At 44.8% G+C, this 19,170-nt stretch overlaps 5 non-coding genes across 5 annotated transcripts; all 5 read left to right on the top strand.

Moving 5' to 3' along the window:
• Window positions 1-557: 557 nt before the first annotated feature.
• On the top strand, window positions 558-631 carry trnai-aau (transfer RNA isoleucine (anticodon AAU)). Its single transcript has one exon. It is a non-coding gene; the product is annotated as a tRNA-Ile (tRNA).
• A 2,209-nt stretch (window positions 632-2,840) lies between these two features.
• trnai-aau (transfer RNA isoleucine (anticodon AAU)) lies at window positions 2,841-2,914 on the top strand. Its single transcript has one exon. It is a non-coding gene; the product is annotated as a tRNA-Ile (tRNA).
• Window positions 2,915-5,123: 2,209 nt separating this feature from the next.
• trnai-aau (transfer RNA isoleucine (anticodon AAU)) lies at window positions 5,124-5,197 on the top strand. Its single transcript has one exon. It is a non-coding gene; the product is annotated as a tRNA-Ile (tRNA).
• Window positions 5,198-7,406: 2,209 nt separating this feature from the next.
• On the top strand, window positions 7,407-7,480 carry trnai-aau (transfer RNA isoleucine (anticodon AAU)). Its single transcript has one exon. It is a non-coding gene; the product is annotated as a tRNA-Ile (tRNA).
• Window positions 7,481-9,689: 2,209 nt separating this feature from the next.
• On the top strand, window positions 9,690-9,763 carry trnai-aau (transfer RNA isoleucine (anticodon AAU)). Its single transcript has one exon. It is a non-coding gene; the product is annotated as a tRNA-Ile (tRNA).
• Window positions 9,764-19,170: the final 9,407 nt, after the last annotated feature.

The raw sequence follows: 19,170 nt of genomic DNA, 5'->3' as shown, positions 1-19,170 counted from the left end.
TGCAGGAAGGCGTGATAACTTTCTAAATATGCTGTCAAACGAAGATTGAATTAGCAACATGAGTGATTGAGCAAAACGTGCAATTGGCGTCTGAGCTGTTGCTGACACCAAAGCAACTGCGTCGTTCGGGAGCAGAAAAAATCCCACTGTTAGATTTCAATTCAAATGCATTTGGCATAAGGTTCGTAGCAGTTTATCAGCAGCACATAACGCTGACTCCAAAAGTCTGTGAGTATCCAGAAGAACAGTGAGCGATCGTTGAAGGGACGTTTCGACAGACGATATTTTTCAACATGACAAGCTGCAGCTGAGCTGGTGGCATTGCGATTGAAATTGCACGCGTCCGGACATTGTGCTTCATTTTGAATATCAGAGCAAATGGTTAAGTCGAGTATGCGCGTTCGGAAAAGTAAATGCTTTTTTTTCGTTGAAAAGCTTTGCAACGAAAGGAAATACTTCAGACTATCGTGCGATCGACATGAAGCAGAAAATGAACAGCCGCCGTGGTTGTGAGCACCGGCAATATAGGCATTTACTTTCGCTGCCTGTGCTGTGTTGGTCGGTTAGCTCAGCTGGTTAGAGCGTGGTGCTAATAACACCAAGGTCGTGGGTTCAATCCCCGCACTGACCACGAGAAGCGCTTCCGTCGTTACCAGGGCTGTGTCAGTGTTCGCCGTGGCTTTTACTTTCACCGTCTGCAAGAACTTGTCACATGGTCGGTTGAGATGTGTGCTCATTCGAAAGGCGACCATCGCTGTCATGGAACATCAACCCGCTGGTCCCATGCCGGATCTCAGCTGCGTTGCTATTTTTCCAAACAACGTGCTCCACCAAACCACGAAACAGGAAGCCTCACCTGCGCAATAAAACATTTGACAGGGCTAGACGCACGACTTGATCGCCGTACCCATGATGACTGCTGGATGTTGTCTGCAGCAAATCAATCAGTCTCAATTGTTTTCACAAACAAATGCAAATCATGAAATATATGCAGTATTAATCAGACCTGGCACAGTCTCGGAGCAGAACCAGAGTTCAGGCTTCAATTCAAATCAAAGATTCGTTCATGTTATTTTCCTTGATCTCTGTTAATACTTGTCACGCGACTTCCAAAAGGAATTCATTCGCTTGCTCACCTCTCATGCATAGAAGCTGGAGTTATCATGACACCAGCAATATCATAGAGCCATTAATAAAATAAAATTACTGCGGATGCTGGAATCTGAAACCAAAAGAGAAAATGCTGGAAAGTCTCAGCACGTCTGGCACCATCTGCAAGGAGAGAAAAGAGCTGACGTTTCGAGTCGAACTGATCCTTTGTTAAAGATAAAAAAGGGGGAGAATTAGGGAGCTGTTTACACCAGGCTGAGAGATGGTGAGTCAGGGCTCCAGATGCAAAGGTGATAATGAGAGTGCATGGAGAGATCTAAGGGAGATTAGGAGCCGTGAATGACGCAGGCTGTAGCCAGTGCTATGTGACAAAATATGTGGGGGATGGGTGAAGCAGAGACAAAATGGAAAACAGGGGAGAAGGGTAGCAAAGTGGGAAGAGGAAAGGAAAAAGATATTGAGAGAGTGGGGAGCGAGAGAAAGAGAGACAATCAAGAAATAAGAGTTACAGAACAATGAAAAAAACACAAATAAAAAAGATAAATAAAATAATTGAAATAAAATTACCTGAAGTTGTTTGAATTCAACAACTTGAGACAATTTTACTTCATTGATTTTATTTATCTTTTTTATCATTTCACCTGCACTATCATAGAGCTCATTAGATATGGTCAGCACTGAAAACACAGTCTTCGGTCGAACTCGTCCATTCCGAACAGATATCTTCAATTGATCCAGCCGCGATTGCATGCATTTGACGCATGTCTCTCTCAACGCTGCCTATTCAAATACACGTCCAGATTCCTTAAAAGTATTGGAATTTTACCATCCATCACCAGCTCGTCTGGCAACTTGTTCCAGAAACGCACCACCCTCTGCGCACAGCCATTGCCCATCACTGCCTTTCCAATTCTCGTACTCCCACACCTGATTTATACCCTCTAGTTCTGCACTGCCACACCTGAGCGAAAGAAACTTGTCTATTTACCCGATTCATGCCCCTCATGATTGAAAAGCCTCCATAAGCTCCGCTCCCAGCCTCTGACACGCCAGGCAATATCGTGAGTGTGTGTTCAGCCTGCAACCGTTTGCACCTTTTCCATTTTCAAATGGAGGATGTAGCATGCTGTCTGAAGCAATCATCTTAGCATCTGATCTGTCACTGACGACCGCTGCAGGAAGGCGTGATAACTTTCTAAATATGCTGTCAAACGAAGATTGAATTAGCAACATGAGTGATTGAGCAAAACGTGCAATTGGCGTCTGAGCTGTTGCTGACACCAAAGCAACTGCGTCGTTCGGGAGCAGAAAAAATCCCACTGTTAGATTTCAATTCAAATGCATTTGGCATAAGGTTCGCAGCAGTTTATCAGCAGCACATAACGCTGACTCCAAAAGTCTGTGAGTATCCAGAAGAACAGTGAGCGATCGTTGAAGGGACGTTTCGACAGACGATATTTTTCAACATGACAAGCTGCAGCTGAGCTGGTGGCATTGCGATTGAAATTGCACGCGTCCGGAAATTGTGCTTCATTTTGAATATCAGAGCAAATGGTTAAGTCGAGTATGCGCGTTCGGAAAAGTAAATGCTTTTTTTTCGTTGAAAAGCCTTGCAACGAAAGGAAATACTTCAGACTATCGTGCGATCGACATGAAGCAGAAAATGAACAGCCGCCGTGGTTGTGAGCACCGGCAATATAGGCATTTACTTTCGCTGCCTGTGCTGTGTTGGTCGGTTAGCTCAGCTGGTTAGAGCGTGGTGCTAATAACGCCAAGGTCGTGGGTTCAATCCCCGCACTGACCACGAGAGGCGCTTCCGTCGTTAGCAGGGCTGTGTCAGTGTTCGCCGTGGCTTTTACTTTCACCGTCTGCAAGAACTTGTCACATGGTCGGTTGAGATGTGTGCTCATTCGAAAGGCGACCATCGCTGTCATGGAACATCAACCCGCTGGTCCCATGCCGGATCTCAGCTGCGTTGCTATTTTTCCAAACAACGTGCTCCACCAAACCACGAAACAGGAAGCCTCACCTGCGCAATAAAACATTTGACAGGGCTAGACGCACGACTTGATCGCCGTACCCATGATGACTGCTGGATGTTGTCTGCAGCAAATCAATCAGTCTCAATTGTTTTCACAAACAAATGCAAATCATGAAATATATGCAGTATTAAGCAGACCTGGCACAGTCTCGGAGCAGAACCAGAGTTCAGGCTTCAATTCAAATCAAAGATTCGTTCATGTTATTTTCCTTGATCTCTGTTAATACTTGTCACGCGACTTCCAAAAGGAATTCATTCGCTTGCTCACCTCTCATGCATAGAAGCTGGAGTTATCATGACACCAGCAATATCATAGAGCCATTAATAAAATAAAATTACTGCGGATGCTGGAATCTGAAACCAAAAGAGAAAATGCTGGAAAGTCTCAGCACGTCTGGCACCATCTGCAAGGAGAGAAAAGAGCTGACGTTTCGAGTCGAACTGATCCTTTGTTAAAGATAAAAAAGGGGGAGAATTAGGGAGCTGTTTACACCAGGCTGAGAGATGGTGAGTCAGGGCTCCAGATGCAAAGATGATAATGAGAGTGCATGGAGAGATCTAAGGGAGATTAGGAGACGTGAATGACGCAGGCTGTAGCCAGTGCTATGTGACAAAATATGTGGGGGATGGGTGAAGCAGAGACAAAATGGAAAACAGGGGAGAAGGGTAGCAAAGTGGGAAGAGGAAAGGAAAAAGATATTGAGAGAGTGGGGAGCGAGAGAAAGAGAGACAATCAAGAAATAAGAGTTACAGAACAATGAATAAAACTCAAATAAAAAAGATAAATAAAATAATTGAAATAAAATTACCTGAAGTTGTTTGAATTCAACAACTTGAGACAATTTTACTTCATTGATTTTATTTATCTTTTTTATCATTTCACCTGCACTATCATAGAGCTCATTAGATATGGACAGCACTGAAAACACAGTCTTCGGTCGAACTCGTCCATTCCGAACAGATATCTTCAATTGATCCAGCCGCGATTGCATGCATTTGACCCATGTCTCTCTAAACCCTGCCTATTCAAATACACGTCCAGATTCCTTAAAAGTATTGGAATTTTACCATCCATCACCAGCTCGTCTGGCAACTTGTTCCAGAAACGCACCACCCTCTGCGCACAGCCATTGCCCATCACTGCCTTTCCAATTCTCGTACTCCCACACCTGATTTATGCCCTCTAGTTCTGCACTGCCACACCTGAGCGAAAGAAACTTGTCTATTTACCCGATTCATGCCCCTCATGATTGAAAAGCCTCCATAAGCTCCGCTCCCAGCCTCTGACACGCCAGGCAATATAGTGAGTGTGTGTTCAGCCTGCAACCGTTTGCACCTTTTCCATTTTCAAATGGAGGATGTAGCATGCTGTCTGAAGCAATCATCTTAGCATCTGATCTGTCACTGACGACCGCTGCAGGAAGGCGTGATAACTTTCTAAATATGCTGTCAAACGAAGATTGAATTAGCAACATGAGTGATTGAGCAAAACGTGCAATTGGCGTCTGAGCTGTTGCTGACACCAAAGCAACTGCGTCGTTCGGGAGCAGAAAAAATCCCACTGTTAGATTTCAATTCAAATGCATTTGGCATAAGGTTCGCAGCAGTTTATCAGCAGCACATAACGCTGACTCCAAAAGTCTGTGAGTATCCAGAAGAACAGTGAGCGATCGTTGAAGGGACGTTTCGACAGACGATATTTTTCAACATGACAAGCTGCAGCTGAGCTGGTGGCATTGCGATTGAAATTGCACGCGTCCGGACATTGTGCTTCATTTTGAATATCAGAGCAAATGGTTAAGTCGAGTATGCGCGTTCGGAAAAGTAAATGCTTTTTTTTCGTTGAAAAGCTTTGCAACGAAAGGAAATACTTCAGACTATCGTGCGATCGACATGAAGCAGAAAATGAACAGCCGCCGTGGTTGTGAGCACCGGCAATATAGGCATTTACTTTCGCTGCCTGTGCTGTGATGGTCGGTTAGCTCAGCTGGTTACAGCGTGGTGCTAATAACGCCAAGGTCGTGGGTTCAATCCCCGCACTGACCACGAGAGGCGCTTCCGTCGTTTGCAGGGCTGTGCCAGTGTTTGCCGTGGCTTTTACTTTCACCGTCTGCAAGAACTTGTCACATGGTCGGTTGAGATGTGTGCTCATTCGAAAGGCGACCATCGCTGTCATGTAACATCAACCCGCTGGTCCCATGCCGGATCTCAGCTGCGTTGATATTTTTCCAAACAACGTGCTCCACCAAACCACGAAACAGGAAGCCTCACCTGCGCAATAAAACATTTGACAGGGCTAGACGCACGACTTGATCGCCGTACCCATGATGACTGCTGGATGTTGTCTGCAGCAAATCAATCAGTCTCAATTGTTTTCACAAACAAATGCAAATCATGAAATATATGCAGTATTAATCAGACCTGGCACAGTCTCGGAGCAGAACCAGAGTTCAGGCTTCAATTCAAATCAAAGATTCGTTCATGTTATTTTCCTTGATCTCTGTTAATACTTGTCACGCGACTTCCAAAAGGAATTCATTCGCTTGCTCACCTCTCATGCATAGAAGCTGGAGTTATCATGACACCAGCAATATCATAGAGCCATTAATAAAATAAAATTACTGCGGATGCTGGAATCTGAAACCAAAAGAGAAAATGCTGGAAAGTCTCAGCACGTCTGGCACCATCTGCAAGGAGAGAAAAGAGCTGACGTTTCGAGTCGAACTGATCCTTTGTTAAAGATAAAAAAGGGGGAGAATTAGGGAGCTGTTTACACCAGGCTGAGAGATGGTGAGTCAGGGCTCCAGATGCAAAGGTGATAATGAGAGTGCATGGAGAGATCTAAGGGAGATTAGGAGCCGTGAATGACGCAGGCTGTAGCCAGTGCTATGTGACAAAATATGTGGGGGATGGGTGAAGCAGAGACAAAATGGAAAACAGGGGAGAAGGGTAGCAAAGTGGGAAGAGGAAAGGAAAAAGATATTGAGAGAGTGGGGAGCGAGAGAAAGAGAGACAATCAAGAAATAAGAGTTACAGAACAATGAAAAAAACACAAATAAAAAAGATAAATAAAATAATTGAAATAAAATTACCTGAAGTTGTTTGAATTCAACAACTTGAGACAATTTTACTTCATTGATTTTATTTATCTTTTTTATCATTTCACCTGCACTATCATAGAGCTCATTAGATATGGACAGCACTGAAAACACTGTCTTCGGTCGAACTCGTCCATTCCGAACAGATATCTTCAATTGATCCAGCCGCGATTGCATGCATTTGACCCATGTCTCTCTAAACCCTGCCTATTCAAATACACGTCCAGATTCCTTAAAAGTATTGGAATTTTACCATCCATCACCAGCTCGTCTGGCAACTTGTTCCAGAAACGCACCACCCTCTGCGCACAGCCATTGCCCATCACTGCCTTTCCAATTCTCGTACTCCCACACCTGATTTATACCCTCTAGTTCTGCACTGCCACACCTGAGCGAAAGAAACTTGTCTATTTACCCGATTCATGCCCCTCATGATTGAAAAGCCTCCATAAGCTCCGCTCCCAGCCTCTGACACGCCAGGCAATATAGTGAGTGTGTGTTCAGCCTGCAACCGTTTGCACCTTTTCCATTTTCAAATGGAGGATGTAGCATGCTGTCTGAAGCAATCATCTCAGCATCTGATCTGTCACTGACGACCGCTGCAGGAAGGCGTGATAACTTTCTAAATATGCTGTCAAACGAAGATTGAATTAGCAACATGAGTGATTGAGCAAAACGTGCAATTGGCGTCTGAGCTGTTGCTGACACCAAAGCAACTGCGTCGTTCGGGAGCAGAAAAAATCCCACTGTTAGATTTCAATTCAAATGCATTTGGCATAAGGTTCGTAGCAGTTTATCAGCAGCACATAACGCTGACTCCAAAAGTCTGTGAGTATCCAGAAGAACAGTGAGCGATCGTTGAAGGGACGTTTCGACAGACGATATTTTTCAACATGACAAGCTGCAGCTGAGCTGGTGGCATTGCGATTGAAATTGCACGCGTCCGGACATTGTGCTTCATTTTGAATATCAGAGCAAATGGTTAAGTCGAGTATGCGCGTTCGGAAAAGTAAATGCTTTTTTTTCGTTGAAAAGCTTTGCAACGAAAGGAAATACTTCAGACTATCGTGCGATCGACATGAAGCAGAAAATGAACAGCCGCCGTGGTTGTGAGCACCGGCAATATAGGCATTTACTTTCGCTGCCTGTGCTGTGTTGGTCGGTTAGCTCAGCTGGTTAGAGCGTGGTGCTAATAACACCAAGGTCGTGGGTTCAATCCCCGCACTGACCACGAGAAGCGCTTCCGTCGTTACCAGGGCTGTGTCAGTGTTCGCCGTGGCTTTTACTTTCACCGTCTGCAAGAACTTGTCACATGGTCGGTTGAGATGTGTGCTCATTCGAAAGGCGACCATCGCTGTCATGGAACATCAACCCGCTGGTCCCATGCCGGATCTCAGCTGCGTTGCTATTTTTCCAAACAACGTGCTCCACCAAACCACGAAACAGGAAGCCTCACCTGCGCAATAAAACATTTGACAGGGCTAGACGCACGACTTGATCGCCGTACCCATGATGACTGCTGGATGTTGTCTGCAGCAAATCAATCAGTCTCAATTGTTTTCACAAACAAATGCAAATCATGAAATATATGCAGTATTAATCAGACCTGGCACAGTCTCGGAGCAGAACCAGAGTTCAGGCTTCAATTCAAATCAAAGATTCGTTCATGTTATTTTCCTTGATCTCTGTTAATACTTGTCACGCGACTTCCAAAAGGAATTCATTCGCTTGCTCACCTCTCATGCATAGAAGCTGGAGTTATCATGACACCAGCAATATCATAGAGCCATTAATAAAATAAAATTACTGCGGATGCTGGAATCTGAAACCAAAAGAGAAAATGCTGGAAAGTCTCAGCACGTCTGGCACCATCTGCAAGGAGAGAAAAGAGCTGACGTTTCGAGTCGAACTGATCCTTTGTTAAAGATAAAAAAGGGGGAGAATTAGGGAGCTGTTTACACCAGGCTGAGAGATGGTGAGTCAGGGCTCCAGATGCAAAGGTGATAATGAGAGTGCATGGAGAGATCTAAGGGAGATTAGGAGCCGTGAATGACGCAGGCTGTAGCCAGTGCTATGTGACAAAATATGTGGGGGATGGGTGAAGCAGAGACAAAATGGAAAACAGGGGAGAAGGGTAGCAAAGTGGGAAGAGGAAAGGAAAAAGATATTGAGAGAGTGGGGAGCGAGAGAAAGAGAGACAATCAAGAAATAAGAGTTACAGAACAATGAAAAAAACACAAATAAAAAAGATAAATAAAATAATTGAAATAAAATTACCTGAAGTTGTTTGAATTCAACAACTTGAGACAATTTTACTTCATTGATTTTATTTATCTTTTTTATCATTTCACCTGCACTATCATAGAGCTCATTAGATATGGTCAGCACTGAAAACACAGTCTTCGGTCGAACTCGTCCATTCCGAACAGATATCTTCAATTGATCCAGCCGCGATTGCATGCATTTGACGCATGTCTCTCTCAACGCTGCCTATTCAAATACACGTCCAGATTCCTTAAAAGTATTGGAATTTTACCATCCATCACCAGCTCGTCTGGCAACTTGTTCCAGAAACGCACCACCCTCTGCGCACAGCCATTGCCCATCACTGCCTTTCCAATTCTCGTACTCCCACACCTGATTTATACCCTCTAGTTCTGCACTGCCACACCTGAGCGAAAGAAACTTGTCTATTTACCCGATTCATGCCCCTCATGATTGAAAAGCCTCCATAAGCTCCGCTCCCAGCCTCTGACACGCCAGGCAATATCGTGAGTGTGTGTTCAGCCTGCAACCGTTTGCACCTTTTCCATTTTCAAATGGAGGATGTAGCATGCTGTCTGAAGCAATCATCTTAGCATCTGATCTGTCACTGACGACCGCTGCAGGAAGGCGTGATAACTTTCTAAATATGCTGTCAAACGAAGATTGAATTAGCAACATGAGTGATTGAGCAAAACGTGCAATTGGCGTCTGAGCTGTTGCTGACACCAAAGCAACTGCGTCGTTCGGGAGCAGAAAAAATCCCACTGTTAGATTTCAATTCAAATGCATTTGGCATAAGGTTCGCAGCAGTTTATCAGCAGCACATAACGCTGACTCCAAAAGTCTGTGAGTATCCAGAAGAACAGTGAGCGATCGTTGAAGGGACGTTTCGACAGACGATATTTTTCAACATGACAAGCTGCAGCTGAGCTGGTGGCATTGCGATTGAAATTGCACGCGTCCGGAAATTGTGCTTCATTTTGAATATCAGAGCAAATGGTTAAGTCGAGTATGCGCGTTCGGAAAAGTAAATGCTTTTTTTTCGTTGAAAAGCTTTGCAACGAAAGGAAATACTTCAGACTATCGTGCGATCGACATGAAGCAGAAAATGAACAGCCGCCGTGGTTGTGAGCACCGGCAATATAGGCATTTACTTTCGCTGCCTGTGCTGTGTTGGTCGGTTAGCTCAGCTGGTTAGAGCGTGGTGCTAATAACGCCAAGGTCGTGGGTTCAATCCCCGCACTGACCACGAGAGGCGCTTCCGTCGTTAGCAGGGCTGTGTCAGTGTTCGCCGTGGCTTTTACTTTCACCGTCTGCAAGAACTTGTCACATGGTCGGTTGAGATGTGTGCTCATTCGAAAGGCGACCATCGCTGTCATGGAACATCAACCCGCTGGTCCCATGCCGGATCTCAGCTGCGTTGCTATTTTTCCAAACAACGTGCTCCACCAAACCACGAAACAGGAAGCCTCACCTGCGCAATAAAACATTTGACAGGGCTAGACGCACGACTTGATCGCCGTACCCATGATGACTGCTGGATGTTGTCTGCAGCAAATCAATCAGTCTCAATTGTTTTCACAAACAAATGCAAATCATGAAATATATGCAGTATTAAGCAGACCTGGCACAGTCTCGGAGCAGAACCAGAGTTCAGGCTTCAATTCAAATCAAAGATTCGTTCATGTTATTTTCCTTGATCTCTGTTAATACTTGTCACGCGACTTCCAAAAGGAATTCATTCGCTTGCTCACCTCTCATGCATAGAAGCTGGAGTTATCATGACACCAGCAATATCATAGAGCCATTAATAAAATAAAATTACTGCGGATGCTGGAATCTGAAACCAAAAGAGAAAATGCTGGAAAGTCTCAGCACGTCTGGCACCATCTGCAAGGAGAGAAAAGAGCTGACGTTTCGAGTCGAACTGATCCTTTGTTAAAGATAAAAAAGGGGGAGAATTAGGGAGCTGTTTACACCAGGCTGAGAGATGGTGAGTCAGGGCTCCAGATGCAAAGGTGATAATGAGAGTGCATGGAGAGATCTAAGGGAGATTAGGAGACGTGAATGACGCAGGCTGTAGCCAGTGCTATGTGACAAAATATGTGGGGGATGGGTGAAGCAGAGACAAAATGGAAAACAGGGGAGAAGGGTAGCAAAGTGGGAAGAGGAAAGGAAAAAGATATTGAGAGAGTGGGGAGCGAGAGAAAGAGAGACAATCAAGAAATAAGAGTTACAGAACAATGAATAAAACTCAAATAAAAAAGATAAATAAAATAATTGAAATAAAATTACCTGAAGTTGTTTGAATTCAACAACTTGAGACAATTTTACTTCATTGATTTTATTTATCTTTTTTATCATTTCACCTGCACTATCATAGAGCTCATTAGATATGGACAGCACTGAAAACACAGTCTTCGGTCGAACTCGTCCATTCCGAACAGATATCTTCAATTGATCCAGCCGCGATTGCATGCATTTGACCCATGTCTCTCTAAACCCTGCCTATTCAAATACACGTCCAGATTCCTTAAAAGTATTGGAATTTTACCATCCATCACCAGCTCGTCTGGCAACTTGTTCCAGAAACGCACCACCCTCTGCGCACAGCCATTGCCCATCACTGCCTTTCCAATTCTCGTACTCCCACACCTGATTTATGCCCTCTAGTTCTGCACTGCCACACCTGAGCGAAAGAAACTTGTCTATTTACCCGATTCATGCCCCTCATGATTGAAAAGCCTCCATAAGCTCCGCTCCCAGCCTCTGACACGCCAGGCAATATAGTGAGTGTGTGTTCAGCCTGCAACCGTTTGCACCTTTTCCATTTTCAAATGGAGGATGTAGCATGCTGTCTGAAGCAATCATCTTAGCATCTGATCTGTCACTGACGACCGCTGCAGGAAGGCGTGATAACTTTCTAAATATGCTGTCAAACGAAGATTGAATTAGCAACATGAGTGATTGAGCAAAACGTGCAATTGGCGTCTGAGCTGTTGCTGACACCAAAGCAACTGCGTCGTTCGGGAGCAGAAAAAATCCCACTGTTAGATTTCAATTCAAATGCATTTGGCATAAGGTTCGCAGCAGTTTATCAGCAGCACATAACGCTGACTCCAAAAGTCTGTGAGTATCCAGAAGAACAGTGAGCGATCGTTGAAGGGACGTTTCGACAGACGATATTTTTCAACATGACAAGCTGCAGCTGAGCTGGTGGCATTGCGATTGAATTTGCACGCGTCCGGGCATTGTGCTTCATTTTGAATATCAGAGCAAATGGTTAAGTCGAGTATGCGCGTTCGGAAAAGTAAATGCTTTTTTTTCGTTGAAAAGCTTTGCAACGAAAGGAAATACTTCAGACTATCGTGCGATCGACATGAAGCAGAAAATGAACAGCCGCCGTGGTTGTGAGCACCGGCAATATAGGCATTTACTTTCGCTGCCTGTGCTGTGTTGGTCGGTTAGCTCAGCTGGTTAGAGCGTGGTGCGAAGAACGCCCAGGTCGTGGGTTCAATCCCCGCACTGACCACGAGAGGCGCTTCCGTCGTTAGCAGGGCTGTGTCAGTGTTCGCCGTGGCTTTTACTTTCACCGTCTGCAAGAACTTGTCACATGGTCGGTTGAGATGTGTGCTCATTCGAAAGGCGACCATCGCTGTCATGGAACATCAACCCGCTGGTCCCATGCCGGATCTCAGCTGCGTTGCTATTTTTCCAAACAACGTGCTCCACCAAACCACGAAACAGCAAGCCTCACCTGCGCAATAAAACATTTGACAGGGCTAGACGCACGACTTGATCGCCGTACCCATGATGACTGCTGGATGTTGTCTGCAGCAAATCAATCAGTCTCAATTGTTTTCACAAACAAATGCAAATCATGAAATATATGCAGTATTAATCAGACCTGGCACAGTCTCGGAGCAGAACCAGAGTTCAGGCTTCAATTCAAATCAAAGATTCGTTCATGTTATTTTCCTTGATCTCTGTTAATACTTGTCACGCGACTTCCAAAAGGAATTCATTCGCTTGCTCACCTCTCATGCATAGAAGCTGGAGTTATCATGACACCAGCAATATCATAGAGCCATTAATAAAATAAAATTACTGCGGATGCTGGAATCTGAAACCAAAAGAGAAAATGCTGGAAAGTCTCAGCACGTCTGGCACCATCTGCAAGGAGAGAAAAGAGCTGACGTTTCGAGTCGAACTGATCCTTTGTTAAAGATAAAAAAGGGGGAGAATTAGGGAGCTGTTTACACCAGGCTGAGAGATGGTGAGTCAGGGCTCCAGATGCAAAGGTGATAATGAGAGTGCATGGAGAGATCTAAGGGAGATTAGGAGACGTGAATGACGCAGGCTGTAGCCAGTGCTATGTGACAAAATATGTGGGGGATGGGTGAAGCAGAGACAAAATGGAAAACAGGGGAGAAGGGTAGCAAAGTGGGAAGAGGAAAGGAAAAAGATATTGAGAGAGTGGGGAGCGAGAGAAAGAGAGACAATCAAGAAATAAGAGTTACAGAACAATGAATAAAACTCAAATAAAAAAGATAAATAAAATAATTGAAATAAAATTACCTGAAGTTGTTTGAATTCAACAACTTGAGACAATTTTACTTCATTGATTTTATTTATCTTTTTTATCATTTCACCTGCACTATCATAGAGCTCATTAGATATGGACAGCACTGAAAACACAGTCTTCGGTCGAACTCGTCCATTCCGAACAGATATCTTCAATTGATCCAGCCGCGATTGCATGCATTTGACCCATGTCTCTCTAAACCCTGCCTATTCAAATACACGTCCAGATTCCTTAAAAGTATTGGAATTTTACCATCCATCACCAGCTCGTCTGGCAACTTGTTCCAGAAACGCACCACCCTCTGCGCACAACCATTGCCCATCACTGCCTTTCCAATTCTCGTACTCCCACACCTGATTTATGCCCTCTAGTTCTGCACTGCCACACCTGAGCGAAAGAAACTTGTCTATTTACCCGATTCATGCCCCTCATGATTGAAAAGCCTCCATAAGCTCCGCTCCCAGCCTCTGACACGCCAGGCAATATAGTGAGTGTGTGTTCAGCCTGCAACCGTTTGCACCTTTTCCATTTTCAAATGGAGGATGTAGCATGCTGTCTGAAGCAATCATCTTAGCATCTGATCTGTCACTGACGACCGCTGCAGGAAGGCGTGATAACTTTCTAAATATGCTGTCAAACGAAGATTGAATTAGCAACATGAGTGATTGAGCAAAACGTGCAATTGGCGTCTGAGCTGTTGCTGACACCAAAGCAACTGCGTCGTTCGGGAGCAGAAAAAATCCCACTGTTAGATTTCAATTCAAATGCATTTGGCATAAGGTTCGCAGCAGTTTATCAGCAGCACATAACGCTGACTCCAAAAGTCTGTGAGTATCCAGAAGAACAGTGAGCGATCGTTGAAGGGACGTTTCGACAGACGATATTTTTCAACATGACAAGCTGCAGCTGAGCTGGTGGCATTGCGATTGAATTTGCACGCGTCCGGACATTGTGCTTCATTTTGAATATCAGAGCAAATGGTTAAGTCGAGTATGCGCGTTCGGAAAAGTAAATGCTTTTTTTTCGTTGAAAAGCTTTGCAACGAAAGGAAATACTTCAGACTATCGTGCGATCGACATGAAGCAGAAAATGAACAGCCGCCGTGGTTGTGAGCACCGGCAATATAGGCATTTACTTTCGCTGCCTGTGCTGTGTTGGTCGGTTAGCTCAGCTGGTTAGAGCGTGGTGCGAAGAACGCCCAGGTCGTGGGTTCAATCCCCGCACTGACCACGAGAGGCGCTTCCGTCGTTAGCAGGGCTGTGTCAGTGTTCGCCGTGGCTTTTACTTTCACCGTCTGCAAGAACTTGTCACATGGTCGGTTGAGATGTGTGCTCATTCGAAAGGCGACCATCGCTGTCATGGAACATCAACCCGCTGGTCCCATGCCGGATCTCAGCTGCGTTGCTATTTTTCCAAACAACGTGCTCCACCAAACCACGAAACAGGAAGCCTCACCTGCGCAATAAAACATTTGACAGGGCTAGACGCACGACTTGATCGCCGTACCCATGATGACTGCTGGATGTTGTCTGCAGCAAATCAATCAGTCTCAATTGTTTTCACAAACAAATGCAAATCATGAAATATATGCAGTATTAATCAGACCTGGCACAGTCTCGGAGCAGAACCAGAGTTCAGGCTTCAATTCAAATCAAAGATTCGTTCATGTTATTTTCCTTGATCTCTGTTAATACTTGTCACGCGACTTCCAAAAGGAATTCATTCGCTTGCTCACCTCTCATGCATAGAAGCTGGAGTTATCATGACACCAGCAATATCATAGAGCCATTAATAAAATAAAATTACTGCGGATGCTGGAATCTGAAACCAAAAGAGAAAATGCTGGAAAGTCTCAGCACGTCTGGCACCATCTGCAAGGAGAGAAAAGAGCTGACGTTTCGAGTCGAACTGATCCTTTGTTAAAGATAAAAAAGGGGGAGAATTAGGGAGCTGTTTACACCAGGCTGAGAGATGGTGAGTCAGGGCTCCAGATGCAAAGGTGATAATGAGAGTGCATGGAGAGATCTAAGGGAGATTAGGAGACGTGAATGACGCAGGCTGTAGCCAGTGCTATGTGACAAAATATGTGGGGGATGGGTGAAGCAGAGACAAAATGGAAAACAGGGGAGAAGGGTAGCAAAGTGGGAAGAGGAAAGGAAAAAGATATTGAGAGAGTGGGGAGCGAGAGAAAGAGAGACAATCAAGAAATAAGAGTTACAGAACAATGAATAAAACTCAAATAAAAAAGATAAATAAAATAATTGAAATAAAATTACCTGAAGTTGTTTGAATTCAACAACTTGAGACAATTTTACTTCATTGATTTTATTTATCTTTTTTATCATTTCACCTGCACTATCATAGAGCTCATTAGATATGGACAGCACTGAAAACACAGTCTTCGGTCGAACTCGTCCATTCCGAACAGATATCTTCAATTGATCCAGCCGCGATTGCATGCATTTGACCCATGTCTCTCTAAACCCTGCCTATTCAAATACACGTCCAGATTCCTTAAAAGTATTGGAATTTTACCATCCATCACCAGCTCGTCTGGCAACTTGTTCCAGAAACGCACCACCCTCTGCGCACAGCCATTGCCCATCACTGCCTTTCCAATTCTCGTACTCCCACACCTGATTTATGCCCTCTAGTTCTGCACTGCCACACCTGAGCGAAAGAAACTTGTCTATTTACCCGATTCATGCCCCTCATGATTGAAAAGCCTCCATAAGCTCCGCTCCCAGCCTCTGACACGCCAGGCAATATAGTGAGTGTGTGTTCAGCCTGCAACCGTTTGCACCTTTTCCATTTTCAAATGGAGGATGTAGCATGCTGTCTGAAGCAATCATCTTAGCATCTGATCTGTCACTGACGACCGCTGCAGGAAGGCGTGATAACTTTCTAAATATGCTGTCAAACGAAGATTGAATTAGCAACATGAGTGATTGAGCAAAACGTGCAATTGGCGTCTGAGCTGTTGCTGACACCAAAGCAACTGCGTCGTTCGGGAGCAGAAAAAATCCCACTGTTAGATTTCAATTCAAATGCATTTGGCATAAGGTTCGCAGCAGTTTATCAGCAGCACATAACGCTGACTCCAAAAGTCTGTGAGTATCCAGAAGAACAGTGAGCGATCGTTGAAGGGACGTTTCGACAGACGATATTTTTCAACATGACAAGCTGCAGCTGAGCTGGTGGCATTGCGATTGAATTTGCACGCGTCCGGACATTGTGCTTCATTTTGAATATCAGAGCAAATGGTTAAGTCGAGTATGCGCGTTCGGAAAAGTAAATGCTTTTTTTTCGTTGAAAAGCTTTGCAACGAAAGGAAATACTTCAGACTATCGTGCGATCGACATGAAGCAGAAAATGAACAGCCGCCGTGGTTGTGAGCACCGGCAATATAGGCATTTACTTTCGCTGCCTGTGCTGTGTTGGTCGGTTAGCTCAGCTGGTTAGAGCGTGGTGCGAAGAACGCCCAGGTCGTGGGTTCAATCCCCGCACTGACCACGAGAGGCGCTTCCGTCGTTAGCAGGGCTGTGTCAGTGTTCGCCGTGGCTTTTACTTTCACCGTCTGCAAGAACTTGTCACATGGTCGGTTGAGATGTGTGCTCATTCGAAAGGCGACCATCGCTGTCATGGAACATCAACCCGCTGGTCCCATGCCGGATCTCAGCTGCGTTGCTATTTTTCCAAACAACGTGCTCCACCAAACCACGAAACAGCAAGCCTCACCTGCGCAATAAAACATTTGACAGGGCTAGACGCACGACTTGATCGCCGTACCCATGATGACTGCTGGATGTTGTCTGCAGCAAATCAATCAGTCTCAATTGTTTTCACAAACAAATGCAAATCATGAAATATATGCAGTATTAATCAGACCTGGCACAGTCTCGGAGCAGAACCAGAGTTCAGGCTTCAATTCAAATCAAAGATTCGTTCATGTTATTTTCCTTGATCTCTGTTAATACTTGTCACGCGACTTCCAAAAGGAATTCATTCGCTTGCTCACCTCTCATGCATAGAAGCTGGAGTTATCATGACACCAGCAATATCATAGAGCCATTAATAAAATAAAATTACTGCGGATGCTGGAATCTGAAACCAAAAGAGAAAATGCTGGAAAGTCTCAGCACGTCTGGCACCATCTGCAAGGAGAGAAAAGAGCTGACGTTTCGAGTCGAACTGATCCTTTGTTAAAGATAAAAAAGGGGGAGAATTAGGGAGCTGTTTACACCAGGCTGAGAGATGGTGAGTCAGGGCTCCAGATGCAAAGGTGATAATGAGAGTGCATGGAGAGATCTAAGGGAGATTAGGAGACGTGAATGACGCAGGCTGTAGCCAGTGCTATGTGACAAAATATGTGGGGGATGGGTGAAGCAGAGACAAAATGGAAAACAGGGGAGAAGGGTAGCAAAGTGGGAAGAGGAAAGGAAAAAGATATTGAGAGAGTGGGGAGCGAGAGAAAGAGAGACAATCAAGAAATAAGAGTTACAGAACAATGAATAAAACTCAAATAAAAAAGATAAATAAAATAATTGAAATAAAATTACCTGAAGTTGTTTGAATTCAACAACTTGAGACAATTTTACTTCATTGATTTTATTTATCTTTTTTATCATTTCACCTGCACTATCATAGAGCTCATTAGATATGGACAGCACTGAAAACACAGTCTTCGGTCGAACTCGTCCATTCCGAACAGATATCTTCAATTGATCCAGCCGCGATTGCATGCATTTGACCCATGTCTCTCTAAACCCTGCCTATTCAAATACACGTCCAGATTCCTTAAAAGTATTGGAATTTTACCATCCATCACCAGCTCGTCTGGCAACTTGTTCCAGAAACGCACCACCCTCTGCGCACAACCATTGCCCATCACTGCCTTTCCAATTCTCGTACTCCCACACCTGATTTATGCCCTCTAGTTCTGCACTGCCACACCTGAGCGAAAGAAACTTGTCTATTTACCCGATTCATGCCCCTCATGATTGAAAAGCCTCCATAAGCTCCGCTCCCAGCCTCTGACACGCCAGGCAATATAGTGAGTGTGTGTTCAGCCTGCAACCGTTTGCACCTTTTCCATTTTCAAATGGAGGATGTAGCATGCTGTCTGAAGCAATCATCTTAGCATCTGATCTGTCACTGACGACCGCTGCAGGAAGGCGTGATAACTTTCTAAATATGCTGTCAAACGAAGATTGAATTAGCAACATGAGTGATTGAGCAAAACGTGCAATTGGCGTCTGAGCTGTTGCTGACACCAAAGCAACTGCGTCGTTCGGGAGCAGAAAAAATCCCACTGTTAGATTTCAATTCAAATGCATTTGGCATAAGGTTCGCAGCAGTTTATCAGCAGCACATAACGCTGACTCCAAAAGTCTGTGAGTATCCAGAAGAACAGTGAGCGATCGTTGAAGGGACGTTTCGACAGACGATATTTTTCAACATGACAAGCTGCAGCTGAGCTGGTGGCATTGCGATTGAATTTGCACGCGTCCGGACATTGTGCTTCATTTTGAATATCAGAGCAAATGGTTAAGTCGAGTATGCGCGTTCGGAAAAGTAAATGCTTTTTTTTCGTTGAAAAGCTTTGCAACGAAAGGAAATACTTCAGACTATCGTGCGATCGACATGAAGCAGAAAATGAACAGCCGCCGTGGTTGTGAGCACCGGCAATATAGGCATTTACTTTCGCTGCCTGTGCTGTGTTGGTCGGTTAGCTCAGCTGGTTAGAGCGTGGTGCGAAGAACGCCCAGGTCGTGGGTTCAATCCCCGCACTGACCACGAGAGGCGCTTCCGTCGTTAGCAGGGCTGTGTCAGTGTTCGCCGTGGCTTTTACTTTCACCGTCTGCAAGAACTTGTCACATGGTCGGTTGAGATGTGTGCTCATTCGAAAGGCGACCATCGCTGTCATGGAACATCAACCCGCTGGTCCCATGCCGGATCTCAGCTGCGTTGCTATTTTTCCAAACAACGTGCTCCACCAAACCACGAAACAGCAAGCCTCACCTGCGCAATAAAACATTTGACAGGGCTAGACGCACGACTTGATCGCCGTA

Source organism: Chiloscyllium plagiosum, unplaced genomic scaffold, assembly GCF_037043375.1.
Source record: "Chiloscyllium plagiosum isolate Xiang-an unplaced genomic scaffold, Cpla_swu_hap1 HiC_scaffold_45, whole genome shotgun sequence".
NCBI classification, from domain to species: Eukaryota; Metazoa; Chordata; class Chondrichthyes; order Orectolobiformes; family Hemiscylliidae; genus Chiloscyllium; species Chiloscyllium plagiosum.
This window is presented reverse-complemented; position numbering and strand designations above follow the sequence as displayed.